Below are 25,886 nucleotides of genomic sequence, written 5' to 3'. Positions count from 1 at the left end.
TTTGAACAATGGTTTACCATGACGTGCAAAATAGACCAATATCTAAATGCAGTTACGATTGGCCTCCTTTTTCTCATAAGAATCTCTTTGATAAAACTCATTCCCCTAATCTAAATCTTCTCCGCCCCCCCGCCCCCAAATTCAGGAATGCTCCATTGTATTTGTTTCCAGCAACATACTGCAATGTCAGAATAAATAAATGGAATTCAAATGATTTACCACCCTCATATAGCTTGCTTGCTTTAGGGATCAACTGGCCTTTCAGACTACCATGCACCTTAAAACTCAGTCAAGAAGACACATTCTGGAGCACTGGTCAACAGTTACTACTAAGATAACTCACACTTCACACACAGAGTGCCCAGGCATAACTACAGCATTGCTGGAATCTCCCGTGGCCATGGCCTACTCTGCACTCTCCCTAAGTGCTTTTGTCTGGAGGGAGGATGGAGAGATGTGAGACATGGATGTGTAGAAAGAAACCTGTGGATTTGCATGGCTGGAGTGTAGCCTGCTACCACTGGCGTGTGACCCATATTGCCTGTGAAGGCTGAAACAGAGCTTTCTTCCCAATGACCTTGCACTTTCTGGCAGAGGCAGGTCACAAATTACCTAGTGATGTACATGGTTGTATTTAGCCCTTGGTGACTAATATAAAAAATAAAATAAAAAATTGCCCTTCTTAAAACCAGCAGGTAAGTTTTCCACCCGCCAACAGTTCCAATGTGACTTTTTTTTCATGGGCAATGCCCACTACTGCACAAGGCAGCCATTTCATTTAAAAGTGCACCAAAGACACTAGCAAAGAAATTAAACTGTAAACAATGGTATGTCCTTACTTCTTAATACTATATTGGCCCAAATATAAGCTGCACCCGAATAAAAGCTGCACCTTTAAAACTGGGAGGGGGAAAAGAAAAAAGAAAAACCAGAATATAAGCCACTCCATTCCTTGCTGCTCCTGGCTGCATATTGGGCTGGGGGGGGGGAAGCTGTGCTGCGTTGCCGGTGGCCTTTCCCCTTCCTTGCTCTCTCCCTTCCTGGTCTTGGGGAGAGGATGGGGGACTACACACGAGGCAGGCACCGCTTTGCCGTGCTCCTGGCACTGTTTGCCCCGCGCTCCTGGTTGCACTCCGTAAGGTTGCGAATGTTAGCCACACTTTAACTTTTCATGGTCGGAATTTGGAGGAAAAGTGAGGCTTATATTCAGGCCAATACGGTAATTCACAAGGGTCTTGAATGCATCGTTCCCCCTGCCCCCCAGCTGAAGTCACACTGACAGAAATTTAATTTCATTTAATGGGCATTGGAGGAAGTCCAGAGTGCATGTCTTTCAACTTCTGCTTTTGTAAGCAGAGCAAATAGGAATGTCTGCTATTCAGGCTCTCACCAAGTTAAAGATGTCGCACTGTCTAATAAGGAACCATAGAGGGTGGATGGAGGGGGAGGTCAACTTCCCATGTGTTTCTTTCCCTTCTCATCCCATTTAATAGCAGCCCATAATAATGATTCATCTTCTCTGACCAGGATGCAGCTATGATTTAAATTATCAGTGCTAAGAAACCCCTAACAGGCAGGGATAAAATATGACAACGGAAGGCACCGGAAAGTGATGACTGATGCCAGATGTTCCAGAGAGCGAGAGTGAGCGACAGATTCTAAACATTATAGCCTTTTAGTTTTAAAAAGGGTGAACTCTGGTGGATGTATCTGTCTTTAGACTAGAAGTTCCAAATATAATTTTAAGTCGTCCCCTCCTCACCCTGGCTTTTCCAAGAGGCAGTATTTTATTATTACTGCAGTCCTGCCTGGAGCTAGGGTTTTCCGCTGTGAAAGGTGACCACCTGGCAGTGGATGATGATTACAATTGCACAAGAATCCAAATCCTGTGTCAAGAAACCCCAGATGGATGCTAAGTAAAATAAAAATCCCATACACCTATCAAATATGTGGAAATTCATTGCTTCTAAACTGGTTTGCATGGCTTGCTCTGAACCAGATATGGAACTTCTGGCAGTGATCAATACATGGTGCAGGATGGGATTTGGGTTTCCCGGAAAGGGAAGCACAACCGTGTGTTCTAAAAGAATCAGGCAGCCACTGCAGGGCACAGAGATTCTGGTCCTAGCTTTTTATTGACATTACCTGAGCATGTTTTCCTTGCCCTTGCACAGGGCTTCCACTGATGGGGTTTGTTATGTGAATCACACCCAAAGTGATCTACTACTGAGTAGAAATGTACAGGATTGTACTATTTCTATATTGTGTGCTAATCTTATGCACTACAGGAGGACATGAAGACTGGTTATTTAGGATGTTTTCAGCACCAGGTTAATAATAATAACCTGGGCGGCTTCCAGCAAAGTTAAGACTTCCTTGTTTGCTCAGCCATGTGAAAAGGGCTACGTTTGGTTTTTCTCTTTTAGTTTTTATTTATTTTATTGCATGTGCTTTGATTATAATGTATTTGATGTTATTATAGGACACTGCCCTGGATCCCTTTTGGATGAAGGGTGTTTTAGATCATTATTTTCTTAATGGACAAAAAGGACAATAGAGCTTTCCTCTCACACAACAGCATTCATGTAGGAATAACACAGGAACATTGAAAGCTGTCTTCTATCAAGTCAAACCGCTGGTCCATCTAGCTCAGTCTTGTCAATTATGGATGTCAGTGACTCTCCAGTGTTTCAGATGGAGGAAATTTCCAATCGTACCTGGAGATGCTGGGAGAATCAACAAGGGACATTTTGCCTGCAAAGCAGGTTATCTACCACTGAGCTATGGCATCCTCTTTTGGTGGCCTGCAACCATAGCCTAATGAGGCTCTATCTTGTTAAATGTTTCCACTTTAGTCCCTCATGGTTGTCAAGAGAAACTGGGACAGAAAAGGAAGCTGCATTAGGGAATTATCAAACCCCTACCTCTATAAAACTCAAGCTTTGTTTAAACAAATATTAACAGTGTGGTAGAATATATATATTTCTCAGGAAAAAGACAGTCTTAACTTTGCCTATATCACAACCTATAGGGCATTGCTTTAATCCAGAGTGTTTATCCTTGGTGCTAACAGCCCGTGATAAAATGCAGCAGGGCTTATCTGGTCTAGACTTTTGCAAAAATATACCTGGGATTTGAGTACCTAGAGAGTAAGCTTTCTTGTGTCAGCCTTTCTCTCACCAAAAGAAGAACTCTTGCTGCTTTGCCTAATTCTTTTTTTTTTTTTTTTTTTTAGCTTCATGGAAGCAATTAAGCAAATTATTGTGATCCTATCGATCCCTTCTCCAAGGTTATCCCTGCATCAAACACAGTGCCATTTAATGAGCCATTCACACAGGAGGTCACCAATCTGTTACAGAAAAGAAAGAGAGGATTCTCTCTTGCTTTCAGAGTTGCCACTTAGGCAGTCGGCCATTCTAATAGCTCTGAAATTTTTACTTGTTTACTTAGAGTATTTTCATCACAATGTTCTCAGGGTGAGTGGCAACCATATAAATATCCATAAAACATAAGCATACATTAAAATCTTAACAATAAATTAGAGTAATAACCACATGAATAAAATGGCAACCTCCAAACCAGCCGTGTATTATATTTCCTGCATAAGGCTGACTAACCAAACTAATACCAAACGAAAGCCTGTGCACATAAGTGACTTTTCAGTTGATACTGAAATGAATAAATTGACTTTTTATGTATGCCACAACAGCAGCTAGGATATTATTAGCAAAGAACTGGAAGACAGAAGTGATTCCGACAGTTGAAGAATGGCAGCTGAAGATGACTGACTACATGGAGCTCGCAGAAATGACCGGGAAAATCCGAGACCAGAGGGATGACGTGGTGGAGAAGGATTGGAAAGAAATTTAAGGACTATTTAAGAAAATATGCAAAAATAAAGATTTATGAAAGGAGCAGATGGAAGAAAAAGGCAATAGTTAGAATATATTAGAAATAAAGGAATAAGTTTAAATAGTAGGTATATTTTGTTGGTTAGAACTATGAGGTTAGGGGTTACTACAGATGTCATACAATGTACACAGAAGGAGAGGGTGTGAGGAGGTCACTAAGATAATGTAAAAGAAAGATGTAATGGAATTTATGATAATGTTTTGATGTTTGTTGTTTCATTGTTTGTATTGTTGTTGTTTTGTATTTGTTTTATTTTTTGTGTTCTTATATCAGAAAATAAAAATTTCTTTAAAAAAGAAGAAATGAATAAATTGACAGTGCCAACTGCATATTTGTTACTGTCAGGACTCCTACAGCACAATACCTACCCTTACAGGGTGGGGGCTTACAAGTGTGGGGGGTTCAAACCGACATTTCCCATTTCCCATTACATGGTTCTTCCCCATAAGCTGCCTTGCAGCCCACTGTGCCATCTCCTTTAACATTTTTTGGAGTAAGTGTGCCTTCGTCTTAGTACAACAGGCCCACCCGCCCTTCTCTGGTCATATGGTCCTAACCTTGCTGTACTTTTTAATTAATTAAAATGTACAGCAAGAAATAAAGTGCTTATTTCCCTCACATAGACCTGTATCCTGTTTGCCTATTATGGTATAAAGGACTGATAACTTGTAAAAAAAACCATGGTTGAAATGTACAGCAAGATTAGGACCATATGACCAGGCCATGCCAAGCATTGAGAGATGATTCATCTTTACCAGTCTAACCTGGGCCAATTAACCCATATTTTGTGTCTGGCTGAATGAACAGCAAAGGACTAACCTTATGCTTGCAAAAAGGATATGGGGATGCACACTAGCTAGGAAGAAACAAGCAGTAACTTACTCCCAAGTAGATGGGCACTGACATGATAAATTACCACATGGAATGAACCTAGGGAACACTTTTACTAGTTCAAGCCATGAGTGGAATATAGTTACAGTGGTACCTCGGGTTTCAAACCCTTCGGGTTACAGACTCCGCTAACCTGGAAGTAGTACCTCGGGTTAAGAACTTTACCTCAGGATGAGAATAGAAATCGTGTGGTGACGGCGTGGCGGCCTCAGGTTAAGAATGGACCTCCGGGACAAATTAAGTTCGTAACCAGAGGTACCAATGTATAGGTCAAAAGGGTACTCTGATCTGAAACACTTATATAATAATAATAATAATAATAATAATAATAATAATAATAATAATAATAATTCTTATTCGCTTTATCTTGCCTAAGGCAGCCCAAAGCAACCTACAGCCAAACAAACACACCGATATCAAACACACATACAAACACACTACACCTAAGGAATATGCCAAAAAGACATTTTAGATACTTTCTGTCCTAGCTAAAGGTGAAGAAGACACAGTTCTTGGGTCAGAAAGACTGGCAAGGAATGTATTGGGAACACATTGAGAAAGAGGAAGGATGGAATTTCTTTTGGCCGCATAAGGTTGTTGACTGAAAGTGCCTGTTTCGCAAGTCAGGGCCCTCAATTCATTGTGCTCTTGCTTCTGTGTTAAAGGAATTTATTTGATAACTATGTAATGGACTTCCCTGTAAAGGAAAAATCTGAAAAAGCCACTTCTCTAGAAGTCTTTTACCATTTGACGCCACATGATTCGATTTCCATTTCTCATCTCCCATCCTTACATAACATGCCCTCTCTGTTTGAATGTAATTTAATATGTATATAATGATTGGTAGAAAATAGGCTTAATTTTCCTCAACCTGTTTCCTCTCATATGGCACTTATTATAGCTCTTCCTGTTCCCCTGCATGAACAAAATAAAGCCCTCAGACTTCCGAATGTCACCAGTGAAAAGAAAACACACACACACACACACACACACACACACACACACACACACTTCCCTATATATGTACATGCTTATTCAAAATAATGGTTGCAGTACAAATTAACAAAAGCCAAAAAAATCCAGTCCTCTTTTCTTAGGCTATTAAAGGGGGCTGGGGGCGGGGAGGAGTAGCAAAACAAACCGTTATGTTTTTCATGTTTCCAGCAGTCATGGCTTTGTGCATATCAAGTGAATGTGTGCTTTGGTAGCTGCATTTATTATGAAAGACCTTTAAAAAAAACCCAAACAAAAAACCCTTGATGGATGGTACCCTTGGGAAGTTAAAAAGATGAATTGTTTATGATGTGAAATGCTGAGCAGCTTCATGAACACACTCCTCCACTCGCAGGTCATAACTCACTGAATGCTTTCGGTGGCCCTGTCACATGCTATATACTGATCCAGCAGATAACACTGATCCAGTAGCTGTTTGCATGGAGAACAGGTCAAAAGACCAGGACTGTAAAAGGAAAGTGAGCAGAAATACAATATGGAGGGAGTATAATTAATACTTCAGCAGTTTCATCCAAATAATCAATAATAAATAAATCAGAAAACGTTAGACAACAACAGTTGGTTGCTATACTTTAAATAAGCCACACAAACATCATTTTCAAAGAACAGCTATTTGGTGTCCTTCAAGCCTGTCTGCCGTTAATCAAAAACTCCATTAATTATGGAGTTTGTTATTATTTTGCTAAATATCTGTGCCGAATGAAGGAACTACTGGGGTTAAAGAGTTCGCAGCATTCAAAATAACAGGTGGTCTAATCAAAGCTATGATTTTATCACTCTCGCCACCAGTGGAGATGTAACAGGAAAACATGGGCTACAGGAATGAATTGTGGGGAGACTCAAGTTTTGCTTGTCAGAGGAGGAGTCTGGAAGCACATACTTCAGGTTTTACAATAACCACAGTTCCCTGTATTATCTGAAGTAGGAGACTGTGGTTTGTATAAATACTAGTCATTTACTTTAATTAGTGCACACACCAGGACCACAAACCTGCGGAAGCTTATGCCACAATAATTTTGTAGTGTTAAGGCCCAAAATAATGTACTGCTTTTGTTGCAAAAGACTAACATGGCTACCCCTCTGGAATTTTATAATTAAATTTAATTCGACTGTGATGAGATTGTTCTGCTTCTCTGATTAGTTGGATCCAAGTGAAACGAGTGCCAGATTGAATAAAAAACAAGCAAGACAAAACTAAATATAAATGAGAAAAAAGCCACTTCTGGGACATAAATGAGAGCCTGTGTGGTGCAGCGGTTGGAGCATGGGTAGCCAACATGATGCTCTTCATGTGTTGTTTGAGTACAACTCTCAGCCAGCATGGCCAATGGTCAACAACTGAAAGGCACAATGTTGGCTATTCATGGGCTAGACTAGAGCATCAGTCCTGGCCTGGTGAAGCCCGGGACTCCACTCAGTCATGGACGTTATTGTGTGACCTTGGCAGCCATTAACTATCAGCTGATCCCAACAGCTTGTCTGATAGGGGAACATGGAGAGGGGAACGTGCCTTCTGCATGGTGCCCTGAACTCATTGAAAAAAGGGCAACATAAAGATACAGTTGTGGGTACCAAGAGCATGAAGACCTTAAAGCAGATTGATGGAAGTAGTATGGCTTGCATGGAATGCAGGCAGAATGCCAAATCTCAGGCCATCTCCCTGCTCTGCTTTGACCTCCCTGGGTGGTCTTGGGTATCACACTTTCTTTTACACTCACTTTCCCATCTGTTAAATTGGGAATATTAGTGATTAATGTTTCACCAAGGGCTGCTGTGAGGATGAGTCAGACAGATACTGTAAAGCACTTATTATTTAATTACTAGTATTCGGTTGTGGAAAATCCTAGTGTTGTAATATCAGATAAAAAGAAAACACATTTGTGTAGAATTAAAATATTCTATTCCAAAATAAAGCAAAAAGTGGGGGTGGACTGATTTGCCAGATGGTGCTGTAAATCATGCTCTGTTTACTTCCGATCTTCCCTGTTACCGGCTAGGATAGATTCTTGAATGATTTACTATAAAGCGACTCAAACAATAGTCATCTGTAAGTCTGTAGCAAAACACACCAGTTAACACAGCTGTTGCAGTGGTTTAAGAAGGGGGCATTGAACTGATCACTACCACGGCACAACTTTCATACATTTACACACTAGACCATGCAGAAGCCTCTGGAAATGAAATGAAAATGAAACTGTACCTAAGAACTACATTTACTCTCTTTGAGAAGCTGAGTATAGCAGGTGTACACACCTAGGCTTGCTGGGGGGAGGGGGAGGGGAAGACTATCTCCAGTAGCAGATAGGAACCTTACAATTCGGGGGGGGCACCCATAAATCAAAGGAGAAAAATGTGAAGCGATGACTTGTGCACTTTATGTGGCACACAAAGCTCTTGCTGTGAATGACACCTATAGAAACTGCCAACAGTCAAGTGGTTTTGCAAACAGGGGAGAGAAGAAACATCTTACAGAGATGGTCAAAATGGTGGCTAAAACTTGGTCTTAGAAGTGCAATGGGAACATGGCTTGAAATATGAGATTGCTGTCCAGAAGGCAAGCGGCTCGGAAATGCACTGCCGATTGAACATGGCAAAACTATTCATTATTCTAGTAGAATAACCAAGACCACTGCTTTCTGAAAATGCAGCTAGAGACTTTATGAGCCCCATTAATCATTTTTCACAAACTGCTGATCTGGAAACAGCAGGGCAATTCGTGGTTTCAACTTCATTTGCCTGAAAAGACCACAGCACATTTTCTCCGGAAATTAAGGTTTTCCTCCTGTTTTGAAGAGAATTTGGAGTGCACAATTGCCATAGTACTATGCTGCACAAAGCATCAGGCTAACTTGTATCAACGGTCTGGTCTAGACATATGTAATGGCTGGCAGAATAACCTGCAGTGGCTTCTTAAATAACAAAAGCAATTATTGCAGTGTAGAAATAATCACACCCAAAGACTTATCTTAGATGTCCTGTAATGTGATGGCAAAATTGTTTAGCTGACCGAATTTAAGTGCTCAGAAGCCATCAAGCTGAATCAGATAAGAGATCCATCCAGCCCTTTGTTCCTGTACATTTATTTCCAATTTTAGGATCACTGGTATGGTAGAAAAGACACCGAAGAAAGAACTGGACCAATGGAGTTTAGCAGCAGGCTAGAGCTCTCCATCACAGACATTTTGAACCGCTGTGCACATTGCCTTAATTAAACCACAAAGCATTGTACTTTCTGTTCAGCTGTCTAAGTATATTTCATATGGGTTTCTCTCCTTTCGTACTTGCTTTACATAGTGAACAGGAGATGCAGACCAGGTGGCTGGTACCAGGACAAGCTAGAGCAGGGGTCAGCAAACTTTTTCAGCCATGGGCCGGTCCACTGTCCCTCAGACCTTGTGGGGGGCCAGACTATATTTTGAAAAAAATATATGAACAAATTCCTATGCCCCACAAATAACCCAGAGATGCATTTTAAATAAAAACACACATTCTACTCATGTAAAAACACCAGGCAGAGATGCATTTTAAATAAAATGACACATTCTACTCATGTAAAAACATGCTGATTCCCGGACCATCCATGGGCTGGATTGAGAAGGCGATTGGGCCGCATCCGGCCCCTGGGCCTTAGTTTGGGGACCTCTGAGCTAGAGGAAAGACTGGGACTGCACAGTGACCTTATCTACCTGTCCTCCAATATGTACCTGGCTAAAGGAATAGTTTCTTCTGTTTCTTTTCATTATAGGAGTGAATATTAAGCACTCTTAGGGGGAAAAACTGGAGCAGCATGTTTTCTTTACTTTCTGGGTGTGACAAAAGTATTTTGCTGAGGGCAGGAAAATTTTATTTTTTCACAGGGAGCCCTCTTCTTTCAGATAAACAGATTTGTAAGAAATTGTAAATGTCTTTTCGTCTAGAAGTTTATGGCCCTATCTAGTGTTTTGGCCTTGCATGTTCCAAGCTTTGATGTCAAAAGCTATCGGGGCTGAATTCCTTTATCCTCCACTTTCACTGTTGCAATCTGTAAAGGCTTCTCTGACCTACTGTGCATGATTAAGCGACAGAATTATATTTCACACACCCCTCTTCCTAAAATTCACATTCGTTTTCATCAGAACTCACGTCCTCCTGCCCTTTCCCTTCATTTTCTTTGTATTTTGTAATCAGCCCACTTTCACAGATGACACAGTCCTTTCCTTTTCATTTCTTTCACCATCATCAGCTTCTCCCTTTTAAAAGCACCAAAACCAACTAACTCTTCTGCATTATTGTTCCCTAGGAAAACTCCTGTGCCCTTTTAGAAGATGGACATTTAAGAATAATTGCATGCTGGCAAATGTACATGCATGCACACTATGCACTTGCTTTTGTTTCCCCCCTGATACTCTTGACTGACACGGACATGTGGCTGTTATTCTGCACTGAACAGTTAAGCATGCCCAAGGAGAGCAACTGGAATTATTTCTTTGCACCATCCCTTGTTCTTTCCCAGCACACGGCCAGCTAGTTAACTCTGGAAAAAGCTGTGCCTTGATCCGTTTGGATTCTTAAAAACCAAATCACAAATAGGCTTGAAATATAGTTTAATATTTTGCACATATTAGGTGTAGCCTACTGTTTAAAAAGGAGTTGGGTAGTCGGATAGGAAGTTCGCTTAGCTTGACTACAGTTGCATTATTGAGTGTCTAAATCCTGCATTCCAAAATTGCTTTTGCAATTCTGAAAAACAATAATTACATTTGGGAACTGAAACCCTGTAGGAAAAGAGAGCACAATGGGATATTTTAAATGTAAATGGAAAAGTCATTTTTCTGTTTCATTACCAAAGTCTAATTATCATGCCTGAAACGTGATAAAACATGCCTACTAACCCTGATGAGTATGTTCTACCTCTACTGTCAGAGTCATTATGCTTCTGAATACCAGTATCTGGAAATTACAAGAGAGTGTTGTTGCACTCAGGCCCTGGCTTTTAGGTTTCCATAGGAATATGCTTAGCCACTGTGAGAAGAACATGCTGGATTAGATGAGCCACTGGCCTGATCCAGCAGGCCCTTCTTAGGTTCTTAGGAGAGTGAGGAAATCACAAAGTGATTTTCTCCTGTCAGTTTCACAAAGTGAACTATCAGTGCACCTCACATGTGGTCACACTTGAGATGCCATTGTGTGCTATGTGCATGAACACACCTTCAAAAGAGATCAACCATGTAAAATTGACATGATCAAATAATTTTGCCATGACAAAAAAGGTTCATATTGGCTTTAGTTCCCTTGCAACAAAATACAGTGATGCATTTATGCAAACAAAAACAAACCCGCCACCATTGTACAAGACATAGTAGTATAAAACAAGTCACTTGGTTACGATGCTGCAGTTTTATACATACATATATACAGACATACATACGGTACACATTCCAGTTAATGCAGCAGTCAGTGTCCTTGGCGTTCTGTGAAGACTCATACACAACAGTAAGTTTTCATGTGAAAAACCCATTAACAATCAAAGAGTCTTAGGAATAAAGTAATATCAAACAAAGTGAGACTAACACACACACACACACACACACACACACACACACACACACACAGAAAACCACCATCCTGAAATCCCCCTGTAGATGATAATATAGCAATAGCTGCAGCCAGAGCAAAGGATGCTTCAAATGTCTGGCAATTCTGGGGTGTAAAAAATCCACTAGATGGCACTTTGTTACTTTGAAAATATATCAGATGAGAAGAAACAGTCTGTGAACATATTGCAGTCTTTTCTTTTTTTAACCCCCCCCCCCCCCCCACAATAATACTGTAGCATTTCATATTATTACAACACATTTACTCTGGTTCCCATGGGGTTTCCTATGTGTCTTACATATTAAGGTCACAAGTGGAAGCGAGCATAACTGTGGGGGAGGGGGAAGGGACAATTGTGAGTGCCTGCATTTGCTGTGCTGGTCTCAGCTGCAGGAGGCTAGTGAGCTGACAAGGATCTACGAGCAGAACCAACTGGCGCCAGGACACATCTGGGTACCAACTGCACGCTTTGCCAGGAAAGCTGGGCACACCAAGCCAAACAAGGACATCCTTGGCGTATTATGGAACCTCCCTTCTGCTGCACAGAATTCACAGGACGTGCCACCGGTTTTCGTGTTATATTAATGGTTGCTGCTTTGTACAATATAGTCACTGCTTGCTAAAAAAAAAAAAAAAGCAGGGTGCGCCAAGTTTTCTCTTACACGAATGCCAAAATCTAGTATTTTAAATGTGCTCGAAGCATGGACACAGATAGAGAGAGGAAAAATCCAGAAACAAAACTGAGGTACTTTTGTGGCTTCAACAATTTGAGCCAGTGGGGGTGCTGGGAATGATACTGCCTGCCAAATTTAGGGACCCCCCCCCAAAAAAAATTCCTGGCCACTGCTTGTTTCCTCAAGGGCTCCAATAGTTCTTTTACTCTGCAGTGAGTGGAAGACAACAGTGAGAAGGGAAAATTCCAGAGAGAAGTGGAGGAAGTGCTTTTTCCAGCTCAGCTCAGTCAATAAGCTGTATGCATGATGAGCTGTATGCATGGCCGGTGCAGTGTAGTGGTTAAAGCACTGGAATAGAAGTTGGGAGTCCAGGATTCAAACCCCCATTCAGCTATGAAACTCACTGGGTGACCTTGAGCCAGTCACCAGCTCTTAGCCTAACCTACCTCACAGGGTTGTTGTGAGGATAAATGAGTAGAACCATGCATGCCATCTTGAGCTTCTTGGAGGAAAGGTGGACTATAAATATATTCAATCAAGTAACTTAGCCTTTTCAAGTATTCTTAATTTTAATTTGTGGAGTGGGAAGAGGGCCACATGCACTGGCTCTGCTCCTCCAACCCCAACCTGCCACAATGAGCAGAAAACAATGAAGGGGAAATGGAAGTGTGTTTGACTGAATGCACTTACAAGCCATCCCGGATTGTGCATAGGGTTCCTGATTGCATAGAGGACCTTCCTGCGTCAGGGTGAGGTGGCAGGGGGTGTTGCACATGCCCCCATGTCCCCCTCCACAGATACAATTAAAGAATACCTGGATAAGGCTTTGGTCTCCCCATATGAAAAAGGCCGCTAAATCATGCAGGCCTCTCATTGCAATGTAATCAAAAGCACAATAGACTACGATCCTTTTATGTTCTATGTGGGGCACTGTGGTCTAAACCACTGAGCCTCTTGGGCTTGCCAATCAGAAGGTCGGCGGTTAGAATCCCCATGACGGGGTGAACTCCCATTGCTCGATGCCAGCTCCTGTCAACCTAGCAGTTCAAAAGCACGTCAAAGTGCAAGTAGATAAATAGGTGCCGCTCCTGCGGGAAGGTAAGCAGCGTTTCCATGGGCTGTTCTGGTTTGCCAGAAGCGGCTTAGTCATGCTGGTCACATGACCCGGCCAGTAAAGCGAGATGAGCGCTGCAACCCCAGAGTCGTACGCAACTGGACTTAGTGGTCAGGGGTCCCTTTACCTTTACCTAAACACAAATAACCTGCAAGCATTTGGAATAATTAAAAAAGGGAGAAACCTGGGACCAATGCCACCCCACCCTACAGCAGCTGCCTCTGCTATGGTGCACTGTTTGTGTTGAACATTAAAGGTAAAGGTAAAGGTACCCCTGACCGTTAGGTCCAGTCGTGGACGACTCTGCGGTTGCAGAGCTCATCTCACTCTATACGCCGAGGGAGCCAGCATTTGTCCGCAGACAGCTTCCGGGTCATGTGGTCAGCATGACTAAGCCACTTTTAGCGAACCAGAGCAGTGCACGGAAACGCCGTTTACCATAACTAATTCCTCCCCCCATCCCACCCCCCGGAAAAGGACACAAGATTCCACTTAATGCCTCTTCCTGATCTTCCTTAGAATATTCATGTTGCTGACCATTCCTAACATAGCATCTTCCACATGCACTTCTCTGTGAGGATAGCTGCCAAAGAACTTGTACTGAGGCAGACGCTACAGAGGAGTAGCCCATGGTGAACGGTTGCAATTATAAAAGTGGTTTTCTAGCCCTGGTGATATACTACAGCTGTGAAATGTTGATCTTCAAATAAGGGGCCCTATATCTGCAGAGTTATTGAGTTACTGCATATTGATCTCTCCTGTAAAGGATTTTTTTTCAGGTTAAAGCTTCTGAAAGATAAAGAGTAGAGTTGTTCATATCATGTCCTTTTACTAGTACCATCAACTATTCTACCATTCACACTCCAAATATTAAGTATGTGCAGACAGGCAGACAACTGGAGATGGTAAATACTTTCCCATTTCTAAGGGTAAGTGTGGGTTAGTTGAGACAGCATCAAACGTTGGACCAGTGTTGATGCGAGTTCAAATCCTCGCTCATCAATGAAGCTTACTGAGACCACTTCCTAGAGCCAATTACTATCTTTCAGTCTAATTACCTTTGCCAAGAGAGTGGGGACTAGCAACCTTCTGGTCCATCACTTGTGTTTATTCTCCCTAGAAGCTCTCTTCTGGACTTGACCCCAGGCCTCAAGATGTAGTGGGGTGAGTTTAGTAATGCCATGGGTCATCCTCTCCCTTCCCTTGTCTTGTGGCAGTTGACTAATGAGGCACCTGGCAAGTCTCTGCATTGGCCCTGACCTCCAGCTACTTAAAGAAAGGTCAACATCCTGCACATGCGAATGGGGTGTGTGTGTCTCCAACATATTGTAATCTGGGGCCTGGGAAGATGACATAAGGCCCACCACTTTGGCAATGCAGCAACCATCACTGTCTTCCTTCCTTGGGTTTTGGCCTCCTGACTCGTGCCATGGCCACAGCTGTGCCCTTGGGCTTACAGGCGGGAGTTGGGTAGTTTCATTGCAGGTGGAGGAAAGGCTGGCCCTGATCCACAGCTCTTGCATGCGGATGCCATCCAAAGGTCTTGCTCCTGAACAACTACGCAGTTGCTTCTCTTTGTAGAGAATGACTGGACACAAATAACAACAGTTTAAAATCCACATTGATTAACGTAACAAACCTGTTGTGTACTGGATCCTCCTTTTGATTCAATTATATTTCTGCTGCATGAAAATACGTAGTGGGAAAACTTTGGACTGAGCCCCCCTTTGCTAACACTTTTATCTTCTGTCCCTGAGAAAAAGGGGCCGGCATGCCCCAATGCTAGTCAGAAAGTGCTGCCATAAAAATAAATAAATGTGTGAAGACGTCCAGGAACTGAAAAACACTAAGTAAATCCCAATCAATGCTAGGATGATCACAAGCATCTCGATGCAATATATACTCCTGAAGGAATAGATGAGAAGCAGGTGTTGTTTCCTCTTCATATGGGTCTGAATGCCACCCTGAGGAGCACTAAGATTTGGATGGCTCAGAGGTCACTCCACTCTTACAACCTTCCTCTGCACGACACCTGAGGCTCTACCATCATCCCAGGCCTCTGGGGATGTCTCCATTGTAGCTTCTTTATCTCCACAGCCACACAGGAGCATGTGAATGTAGAATCAGCTATGGGTCCTTCAAGGATTGCCCACTCTCCAAGGGGGATGGAGCCAATGGGAAGAAAAGGCGTACCAGTCTCCCTAAGCTATCAGATTGCTCTGATTCTTTGCTGAGACAACAGCTTCCATAGCAGGGCCCACTGGAGCTGCCCAGGGTCCTGATCCACTTGGCTTGGAACAGGCTCTGGTAATTGTTATTAGCTGAAAGCCCCACCAGAACAGAAGGTATATGGGATACGGAAACCATATTCAGGGCCTCATGAGGAAAATGCTTTAGCAGCAACGTTGTTTTTTTTTTTAAATCAAACATATAATCTAGATTTAAAAATTTAAACAACTACTGACTGCAATTACATTTACAATTAAAAGATCTACCAGAAATATACTTAAATTCATTAACTCAGTCCGCACTTGCTACCTCAGGAGACCAGCTGTTCCCTGAATATGGGGCAGCAATATACAAACTACATCCTGCTCTCGTTTGATCTAAATCTTGTGGAAGTTTCAGTGATTTGGCTGTTAACATCTCTTAGGTGATAATTAGCCTCCAGGGACAGTGAACAATGATTGGGAGAGTAAATGCAGTGTTTTGCTTTGCTTTCTGTTAGTTCTACAGATTAGGAACAGTGGAACAGACAGAACCGATTCCAAACAGAAACTCAGTTTTGCAAACAAAAAGAAGCAACCCAGCCGGATGTAAACTCTTCAGGCTTTGCAACACTGGTTTCATCTCAGGCATTGATTGCTTGAATGGTGCCAGTCTAATGGCTGTGCTTTGTAATCTGCAGTTTGCTTTGGGCTCTGACCAATACTATGGCAGAATTGAAGGAATCGATTGATTCATTCATAAACCATAGTCTGGAAAGGTAGGCTTTCATTGAATGTAAGTAAAGCTGTCTTTTGTGAAAGGGTATTCAACACTGAGGAGTGCTGTTCTGAAGAATCAGTGCTCAATACTAAAAGATTTGCCAACATTTAGTCCAAAGGATCAGCTATCTCCATTAAGCATGCAAAATATTTTTTTTTAATTGCTTACAGTGATATCCTGTTATAATCAGCTAAAATCTTTAATCGTTTGACATCTACAACAAATAGCAGTTGGTTTCTAGAATGTCTTTTTGAAGCCTTTGTAGACTTCATACTTGCCTATTTCTAACATATTCATTCATTCATTCTCTCTCACACACACACATATACAAATTGTTCCATCTCTGAAGCCAAACCCATTTGTGCTTGACTTTTACATCAATGGAAAACCTGCTGCCAATACAACATACACAGGTTTGAGAGCAAGGGTAGCATACACAAGTAATAAGTAAAACCCTATTATATATCAGGTCTTATGGAAAAACGAGACTGTCACATTTGTCTCCTGGAACCCATGACACTAGAAGAAGAAAGTGATGGGGTGATGAGTAAATCTTCTGCTACTTGGAAAAGCTGCTCATGTCCTTTATGACCCTAGTCCTTCTATTCAGAGTGCTGAGCTGTTACTCAGAAAGGCAAAGCAGCACACCTCCGTTTATAACTGAACTGGTATGAGAGGCAACAGGAAGGTGGGCTGGGGCTGGTATCTAAAGATACTTTTGAACCACCCAGGTGTATACTAGGAAGAAGATGGGCAAGATTTCCTGATATGGAATACCCTGTCAGAGAGCCTTTAGTAGCAAAGAATAAAGCAATATTCAGCTTAAGACTTTGCAACTGGATATTCTATTTTGCTTTTGACTCAAATATGCCTCAAGCAGAACTCACCCTTCTTCAAGATTTATCCAAGATAGGAGTTAACGAGATAATAGGAAGATGGACTACGCATGACAACACTCTCCCATGGAAGGATAAACATTTGTTAAATGAGAATACTCCTAATATGCACAGTGGGATACTTAAACCAAGAGCAAAACCTCAAAGTTATTCTGCTACTCTATTAATTTCCTTTCAATGAAGTCAAGGGACTATCTCCCCTTCTACCTGATTGAAATAACTTGAGCATAAATAACAAAATGCCTATTTATTGATGGGTCTCCCACTCAATTATCCTTTGAAGTAGATCTCCTTCGTATGTTTATGGAGATGCTTATTTCCCCTGTTCCTCTGTTCTAGACAGACCCTTGCTCCCCAAGTATGCTGTTAAAATGTTTTTTTGTTAGAGCAGGCTGCATAAATCCATTTATTTCATGTCGGTGATTGACAATGACAGTGATGGTGGTGTGGGAAACCCTGCAGGAAACATTGGTCAGATGCAAACAGAGCTTCCCAAGGTCCATGGGGTCCCATAAAGGAATTTTTGTGTATGTCAGCTACTTCTTTGACACTGATCTTTTGCTTCAGAGACTTTCTTTCTTTGTTGGAAGAAGATGTGAGAATCTTTTAAATGCCCCCTCTGCCTTTTTAGATCAGTTGCTCCCAATTGCTGTATGATTTTATAAGAGAAAGGTTTCCTAAATATGAGAGACATTTCTCCTTTTTATTTATTTATTATGTTAAGTGAACTAAGAGAATTATAAAACAAATCGCTTCTGAATATAGTCCTACAAAGATCAGCCCCTTGTGTCACTACTGAATTTCATTCAGATTGGCTCTACCTGTTGGGGACTTTTAAGAAGCAAAATCAGACAATGTGTGGGTGGGAGAAGGAGAGGAAAGAGCCAAACAGGCCAGGGTGAAAAGGAAGAAGAAAGCACTTGCTAAGATATTTTCTAGCAGGAAAACTAGAGGGCAGAAGCTCAGGGAATGCTCACTTCAATAATAAATGAATTCTGAGCAAAAAGATAACACACATAACCGCATATGTGGTGTCCATTGTTAACAAGCCAATATATTTATGTTGCACATTAGTCACCTGTGTGATATTTGCATGTTTAAATTTATTTGATTTATAAGCATTGCCTTTTTACACTGCAATTAGTAGTTATCTATGACTGATACTGGAAGTCAACAAACAGGTTGTCAAATAAGCATTGCAAGGAAGAAATGGGTTTGATGTATAAGCATTTATGACATTGCTTTGATGCATACACTGTGCAAACTACAGAAAATTATGTACCCCCACCTGTAATATCTGATGCTATAAACTTTGTTCCACAGGAGACTGAAGTGTGGAACAAACTTTACACTTTGCAAGTCTTATGACTAATAATTTTAAATGGCTGCTGATCAAGGTTTTAGCTCTCTCATGATGCTTCTTACAATTGCTTTCCTCCATGCACCTTGTCACGGAACACTTTGGTGCAAATCAGACATAGGACTTGATTTTATAGCTGGTTCCCTCTTTGTTTTCCACTATCACTGCATCTTCTTCCCCTGTTCTCTGTATTTCTTTTTTTATTCCAACTCTTAAAGTAATATTATCTAATGCAGCCTCATCCTTTTTATTAATAGTTTGCTCTTTTATCTTAGCCTTCCTTCAAAGAGCTCAGGGCAGCACACATGTCCATCACCCACAATTTTCTCCATACAGCAATATTGTGAGATAGGTTACACTGAGAATGACTGGCTGAAGGATGAACTCTCTTCATCCCAATGAGATTTCACTGATCCAAATATCTGCTATTTTATTTTATTTATTAAATTTGTACACTGCCCTTCATCCAAAGAACACATGGTGGTTCACAATATAAAAAATACAAAATGAGAACACAAAATAATACATTGCTCCTGCTGCAGATATCACAAAGGTGATTTCTCCAATAGGGCAAATTGTATCTGGGAGGCAATCTAGATAGAAAAAAATGATATCCTTCATCATCACTGCTCAGATCATATTTGGAGCTCCCCAAAGGCTACTTACAGGTAAAACCAAGATCACTGGGGGACCAGATGAAAGATCTTCCATGTTTTGCCTCTTTTTGGCCTTTACGACTACTTCAACTGTTTGAATGGTCTTGTATCCAAGAAAGCTCACTATTCTGGGCCATTGCTCTTAATGGTTTTGTCACTGTTGCCAAATTCAGGATAAGCTGTGCAAGATAAGCAACTGTTCACAGAAATATTCATAGATCAGCCTTGTTCTTTAAACGAGGTATTTCAAATGTAGGCTCTGTTTTGGTTGCTTCTGATTTCAACCCTGCTTCCATTAAGATATGCCCTAGGAATTTTATCTCTGATGCAACAGATTTGCATTTTCTATTATTTAGTTCCAGGTTCCTCTCTTGATACAAGTCTAGAACTTGCTCTAGCTCCTTGTTTTTTCTTATTCTCTGGCTTTCCCCCACTGACAGCAACCCTCATTATCAAATCTCTATTGGTGTTCCCCAGAAATGTACTGTTAGAGAATACTCTGGTACCAGAAGTACAATGCCTGCGTCTCCTTCATGTGACTGAAAGGAATGTCATTTTGAAAGAACAAACAGGTTATTCCCTCTCATCCATGTCCTGGAACAAAGAGGCAATGCATCATTACAGAGCTATTATCCTCCATTAGATTAGCTAAAAATGACAGATTGGGCTCCTATACTTTAGCTGTAGACAAAAGAACACTGCCTCATAGTCAGCACACATTTTACTCAGATGGTGGCTACTCACCCCAAGACAAGCACACAATGTCTGCTTCCATTAACAGAATATCATGCTGGCATGAAGAGAACTCTCAATGTTTATTGTAAAAATGTAATCAAGCTTTTTGTTTCAATCCAAATGAAGTCAACAAAGACTCCTTCTCAACTGTAGCGGAGATAGCCGCAGAAAAGCAGCACTGGAATGGTATAATTTATTTTGCTTGAGAAGAGAATTAGAAAAGGTAGCCAACTCTCCTCCAAGCACCAAAAGCTAAGGGCCGGGTGGGGAATTGTGTATAAGAGTTACTATTTCAAACGGTTTTTTACTCTGTGGTCCCTGATCTTCAGCCCTAAAGCTGACAGTGATGAGAAAATACTGTTTCCTAGGAGTAGAAAATTGGCTGCTTTTCAACTTGCAAACTGTCTCTGAGAAATGCACGACCCCGGTAAGGGCCTTAATATTATGTTCACACACAACCAGGCCAAATCAGAAATACTTAAGCATTTCTTACGATTCTATCTCCTCCTACCTCTAAGGAGCTCAGAGCTGCATACACACTCCCTTATCTCATTTATCCTCAGAGCAGCTCTGTGGAGTAAGTCAGGTAAGTTATAGTGATGGAGTGAGGATATGAGCCAAGGTTTCCCTGTTCTAAATCAGATATCTCTATCCAGTACAATTACAGTGGATCTCATAAGATATAGCTATATAGAGAGCAAATGAGTTCCCTTTCTAGACAAAATTTAATCCATGTCATATAGATGAGTTAGGAAAGTTGGTCTTTGCAAGAGTCCTACACTCAGAGCAGGGAAATTCTTTTTTGGAGGCTCAGTTTTAACTTGAGGGCATAAGAATACCAGGAAGGGTCCCATTAATGATTCACACAGAGAAAGCTCCAAGCCTGAATGTTCAAACAGAGCCTAAGGCATACCAATTCAAAGGAAGGGTCTATTCATCTTATTTCTTTCACCACTAGGTTGCCATGATACCTTGGAGACCAGTCATCACACCTGATGGATGTTAGTTTTACAAAGCATGTTCCATTTTACACCTGAGTGAACCTGCAGCATTTCACTAACTACTTCCTCCTTGCTGAGATTTTTCAGGATGCTGAGTGCCAAATATCCACATTTCATCTTTGACAACCAACAAGTTCCATCTTAATATTTATATATTTTTAAAGATTGCGCTGGCCCTCTGCCATAGAAAGAGACCTTGATCTTCCAAAACCTACATATGAAACACTTTAAACAAGAAATCAAAATCTAAACAACAGATTAGATAGCCAAAAACAGACCTGAAGAAGAGAAGAGAAGAATTATCATTAAGTAAACATTTCTTTTGGGGACACGGGTGGCGCTGTGGGTTAAACCACAGAGCCTAGGGCTGGCTGATCAGAAGGTCAGTGGTTTGAATCCCCGCGACGGGGTGAGCTCCCGTTGCTCGGTCCCAGCTCCTGCCCACTTAGCAGTTCGAAAGCATGTCAAAGTGCAAGTAGATAAATAGGTACTGCTCTGGTGGGAAGGTAAATGGCATTTCCGTACACTGCTCTGGTTCGCCAGAAGCGGCTTTGTCATGCTGGCCACGTGACCTGGAAGCTGTACACCGGCTCCCTCGGCCAGTAACATGAGATGAGCGCTGAGCGCTGCAACCCCAGAGTCGGACACGACTTGACCTAATGGTCAGGGGTCCCTTTACCTTTAAACATTTCATTGGGGACGCGGGTGGCACTCTGGTCTAACCACTGAGCCTAGGGCTTGCCAATCAGAAGGTTGGCAGGTTGAACCCCCCGCAACGGGGTGAGCTCCCATTGTTCGGTCCCAGCTCCTGCCCACCTAGCAGTTCTAAAGCACACCAAAGTGCAAGTAGATAAATAGGTATCGCTTCGGCAGGAAGATAAACGGCATTTCCGTGCGCTGCTCTGGTTCACCAGAAGCAGCTTAGTCATGTTGGCCACATAACCTGGAAGCTGTCTGCAGATAAACGCCAGCTCCCTCGGCCTATAGAGGGAGATGAACGCCGCAACCGCAGAGCTGTCCGCGACTGGGCCTAACGGTCAGGGGTACCTTTACCTTTACATTTATACATTTCTTTAAGTCTTATCATCATCATCATCATCATCATCAGATTTAAGGTAAAATGACTTGTTGGTGTAGGGCATTTTTTGAGTTGTTGTCATAGAGGTATAAGTGGAAATATTACACTGAAATCTGAAGAAGTGTGCATGCACACGAAAGCTCATACCAAGAACAAACTTAGTTGGTCTCTAAGGTGCTACTGGAAAGAATTTTTAATTTTATTTTGTTTTGACTATGGCAGACCAACACGGCTACCCACCTGTAACTACACTGAAATTGATCCTTATAGTAGATTCCTTTCAGGACAAGAAGAATAGGCAACCACGTGCTCATAGAATGTTCCAGGAGCTGAATTTCCCCCAGTTCCTGTTTATTGTATCTTTTCAGAATATGGATGACCAACTCTGAAGGGATTTTTTTTACTTGTTTTTGCTCTAAGAAAATTATTCCAAAAACTGCCATGGAGGTAAACGTGGCTATGTGGGGAACTATTTGGGGCACAGGCACTTCTATCCAGGTCCCAATGAAATGAACAGGAATGACCAAGAACACTACTGTGAGAGCTTACAAATGAAAATTCCTGCCAGGAAAATTTCCAATTGGATTTTCCCCTTAATTTTTAAAGAACATGATTTCAAGAAGGAAGCTGAAAGTCTGTTTGTGATAAGACATATTGTGCCAGCCAATCAAATATTGCTTTGAGCGAGGAATGAGGAGGTCTGCAGATCTGGGACTCTCCCATTCTCTATGAATAGAATCATTTAGAAGCTGCAACAACCTTCCCATTTTAATTCCATAGAACAGTGTATGTGTGTGTGTGTGGGGGGGAAGCCTCCATTAATGGATCAGGGCTTGCATGAGGATAAACACATAATGTATAAACTTACCAGATATGGACATAAACAGGGGGCCATGGATGGGAGCATGAAGTGAGGGCCTGAAGAACAAACTCCATGAAGAAGTGCAAGAGATGACTATGGGGACTGAAGAAGTAGTTTATGATGTTGCTTAAGAGCTAAATATTATCTTACAGCATACGTTGCTGAACTTTTTATATTAATATTTTATTAGGGTTCATATTGTTCTGCTGAACATACTACACTGGTTTGCTGACATCACTGCTTTGGTTTGTTGACATCCCTACATTGTTCGGGTGACCTCGGCATGGCAGCTGGCATTGTATTTTACATCTCAGTGAACTGGGGTTTTTTTTGCTGAAAATTATATGAAAGAAACAGCTGGCAGAGGGACATCTTTAAATGAGAACTATTTAACATGATTAACTTCAGTTTGTGTTCCTTTTATATGCTTTTTGCTATTTTAAAATTGAGTCTTATGAATTCACCTTTGTGGTCTGAATTCTTGACACAAAGACCTGTGTCACTACTTACACCTTGCACATACAATGTATGGGTTCTCTTCCCATCCCTCCCACCATATTTTGCAGATATTTTGCTAGTTTCAAATTGATTGAAACCCAACTCACATTTGTTTACTTTTCTGGGATAGCTCAGCAGAGCATGTGACTCTTAATCTCAGGGTTGTGGGTTCGTGCTCCATGCTGGGCAAAATATTCCTGCAACACATGGGGGTTGGACTAGATGACACTTGTGGTCATTTCCAACTCTACAATTCTATGATTTTATGAAGCAAGGAAGCTTTATCCTATAGACTAGATTGCTTCTGTTAAGGCGGTGCTATCTGTTGCTGTGACAAATACCAACTTGGAAGGGACATGGCTACCCCCAATGGACATTGCTTGTGACAAAATCGACGATGAGCAATAGCATCCAACAGGGCCACCTTCTTTAAGAAGGCACCATTTAAGAACCTTTTCTTGTTCTCTTTGTCCTTTGAAGACTTTGTGCTTTGTCTTTCCCTTGCTGGAGTCCAGATTTGTCTGTTTTCCTCACATAGCAAGATTCCATTCCTTCCATGTTGATTGGGTTTTGCATTACTGCCTGAATTGGGATGTGGGGGACTCACATGCAAAGCATAGCATGTGTTTGGGGCACAGTCTGGATGATCCCTTATTATCTCCACTTCCTTTTGTCTTTTTAGTGACAGCCATATTCCCCTGGCACTGGCAGCAACAATGCACTCAAAGAAGAGTGAAACAGATTGAAATCCCCATGATTGAAATAGTCATGGGGAAAGTGGCAGACACACATTAAGGCCAATGAATTCTAAGCCTACTACTTCCAACTATGATCATCATGATGCCTTCAACTGGGAACGGTACCATTTATTACTTCTCAAATTCAGTAGCAGTTTTTGCCGAGTGGCTTCTAGGGCATTAGGCTCTTGAATAAAATGAAAAGGCCTATTTATGGTTCCAATGCAGAGCATCAACATTTCTAACAAAAATCGTGTGTACTGAAATCTAGCTGTCTCAATTACTACAGCAGCAGACCAGGCAGCCAAGAATCTGGTATGGGCCACATAACAAATGAGGCCACATCATAAAGAGAAGTGATGGGCAGGCTTGGGATTCATTGTTAAAATTCACATCTGGTGTGCAGGGAAAGAGGTATCTACAAATTGAAGCCACCAGGATTCTCCTGCTGAGGAGGTACCTGCAGGTTTCTCTCAAGATCAGTGGTCCCACATTAAGTGATGCCGCCCTGCTGCATTTAGTCTTCCTTCCTCCTCCTTCTGAGAAGACCACTTTAAACATGGCACAGGAGGATTGTTCATCTTAGCATGAAAATAGCATTAGACACAGTGGTACAAGAAAGCAAAGAGAGTCTTCAGACTGAAAGCATACAATGTACATCCATCTCCAGAGGCCTTTTGCAGCTGGAGAAGGAAATACGGTCCTTGCCTTGAAATCCTGCTTTTACCATAGGACCAGAACCAGACTTCTCCAAGATGCTGCTTTTGTGTAACTGAACATTTTCTCTCTCTCTCTCTCTCTCTCTCTCTCTCTCTCTCTCTCTCTCTCTCTCTCTTAGGCTGGCTTTGAAAAAAGGGAATTGCCTTTCCTAACTGTGCACACATCACTTTTCTTATACAGCTGGAATCCGTTAGGAGTATAAAACTAACAAGGGCATCCTGGGATGAAGAGGTGACTTTACTAGCATGATAAATTATTATCGGTAATGGGGCAGAAGATTGCATGGAGTCAGTAATCAGGTTTGTGGGCTTTCACCTCTAGATGTTGAGTAGGTGAAGTGAAAATCTTTCCCTTCCCACAGCTATTAAGCACATTAAAGCTAGATGGATATTGGCTTATGCTTTTCAACAATGGGATCCCACCTTGTTGCTGCGTAAAACTAAGTAAGAAAGTTCCCTCTGTTCACAGGCTATTAAAATATCAAGTTGCAACAGTAAAAATAAAGAACACCTCATAGGACTGTTAAGAAAGCTAGACAATGGTTCATGCCTAGATCACTGGTTTAAAATAAGACCAGATCAGCATCTACAGAACATAATCACCAGCTGTTAAATGCTGATGCTTTATGGGCTTTTAATGGAATTTTGTTATACTGTTGTTGTATGTTGCTGTATGCGAAAGCCACCTTGCAAAGGTATTATTGTACCCTGAAAGTTGGGGTAAAAATATGTAAAACGGTTTAAAAATAAAAATAAAAAATAAGCAGGAGCGGTGGCTCAACTCAAATCTACAGCCAAGTGGCATTCTCCCTAAAGAAGCCAAAAAGTATGCATCAGACCTGGGGAGAACTGAAATACATTGGTTAAGCACACTGGGGAAACTTGTAGACAGCTGGCAATGCTGTATTTATTCAGAAACTGATGAGCAACCAGTATTCCAGTCTAATGGCTTGCAAAGAGATGCAAGTTGTGGTCTGGCTTCTGCAATGAGAATAATTAATTACCCAACCACAGAATTCTTCATGGCCACAGTAAAAGGTTAGCTCCTGAAAATTAGCTGGAAGGAAGGAAGGAAGGAAGGAAGGACAGATGGACAATATATTGTACTGTACTCTGTGCACTGAAGCTTCTGAGACCAATTTTGTCTGTGAACATTCCAAAAGCTTATGGCAGCTTA

The 25,886-nt window shown here is 41.6% G+C and overlaps 1 protein-coding gene across 1 annotated transcript in view; it reads right to left on the bottom strand.

The window, feature by feature from the left end:
* The window catches only part of HS6ST1 (heparan sulfate 6-O-sulfotransferase 1), a 181,491-nt gene that overhangs the window by 1,718 nt on the left and 153,887 nt on the right, over positions 1-25,886 (bottom strand). The window lies entirely within an intron of this gene.

The sequence above is a fragment of the Lacerta agilis genome, chromosome 5 (assembly GCF_009819535.1).
Source record: "Lacerta agilis isolate rLacAgi1 chromosome 5, rLacAgi1.pri, whole genome shotgun sequence".
Lineage (NCBI taxonomy): Eukaryota > Metazoa > Chordata > Lepidosauria > Squamata > Lacertidae > Lacerta > Lacerta agilis.
The sequence above is the reverse complement of the archived record's forward strand: the minus strand, read 5'-3'. Positions and strand labels throughout refer to the sequence as shown.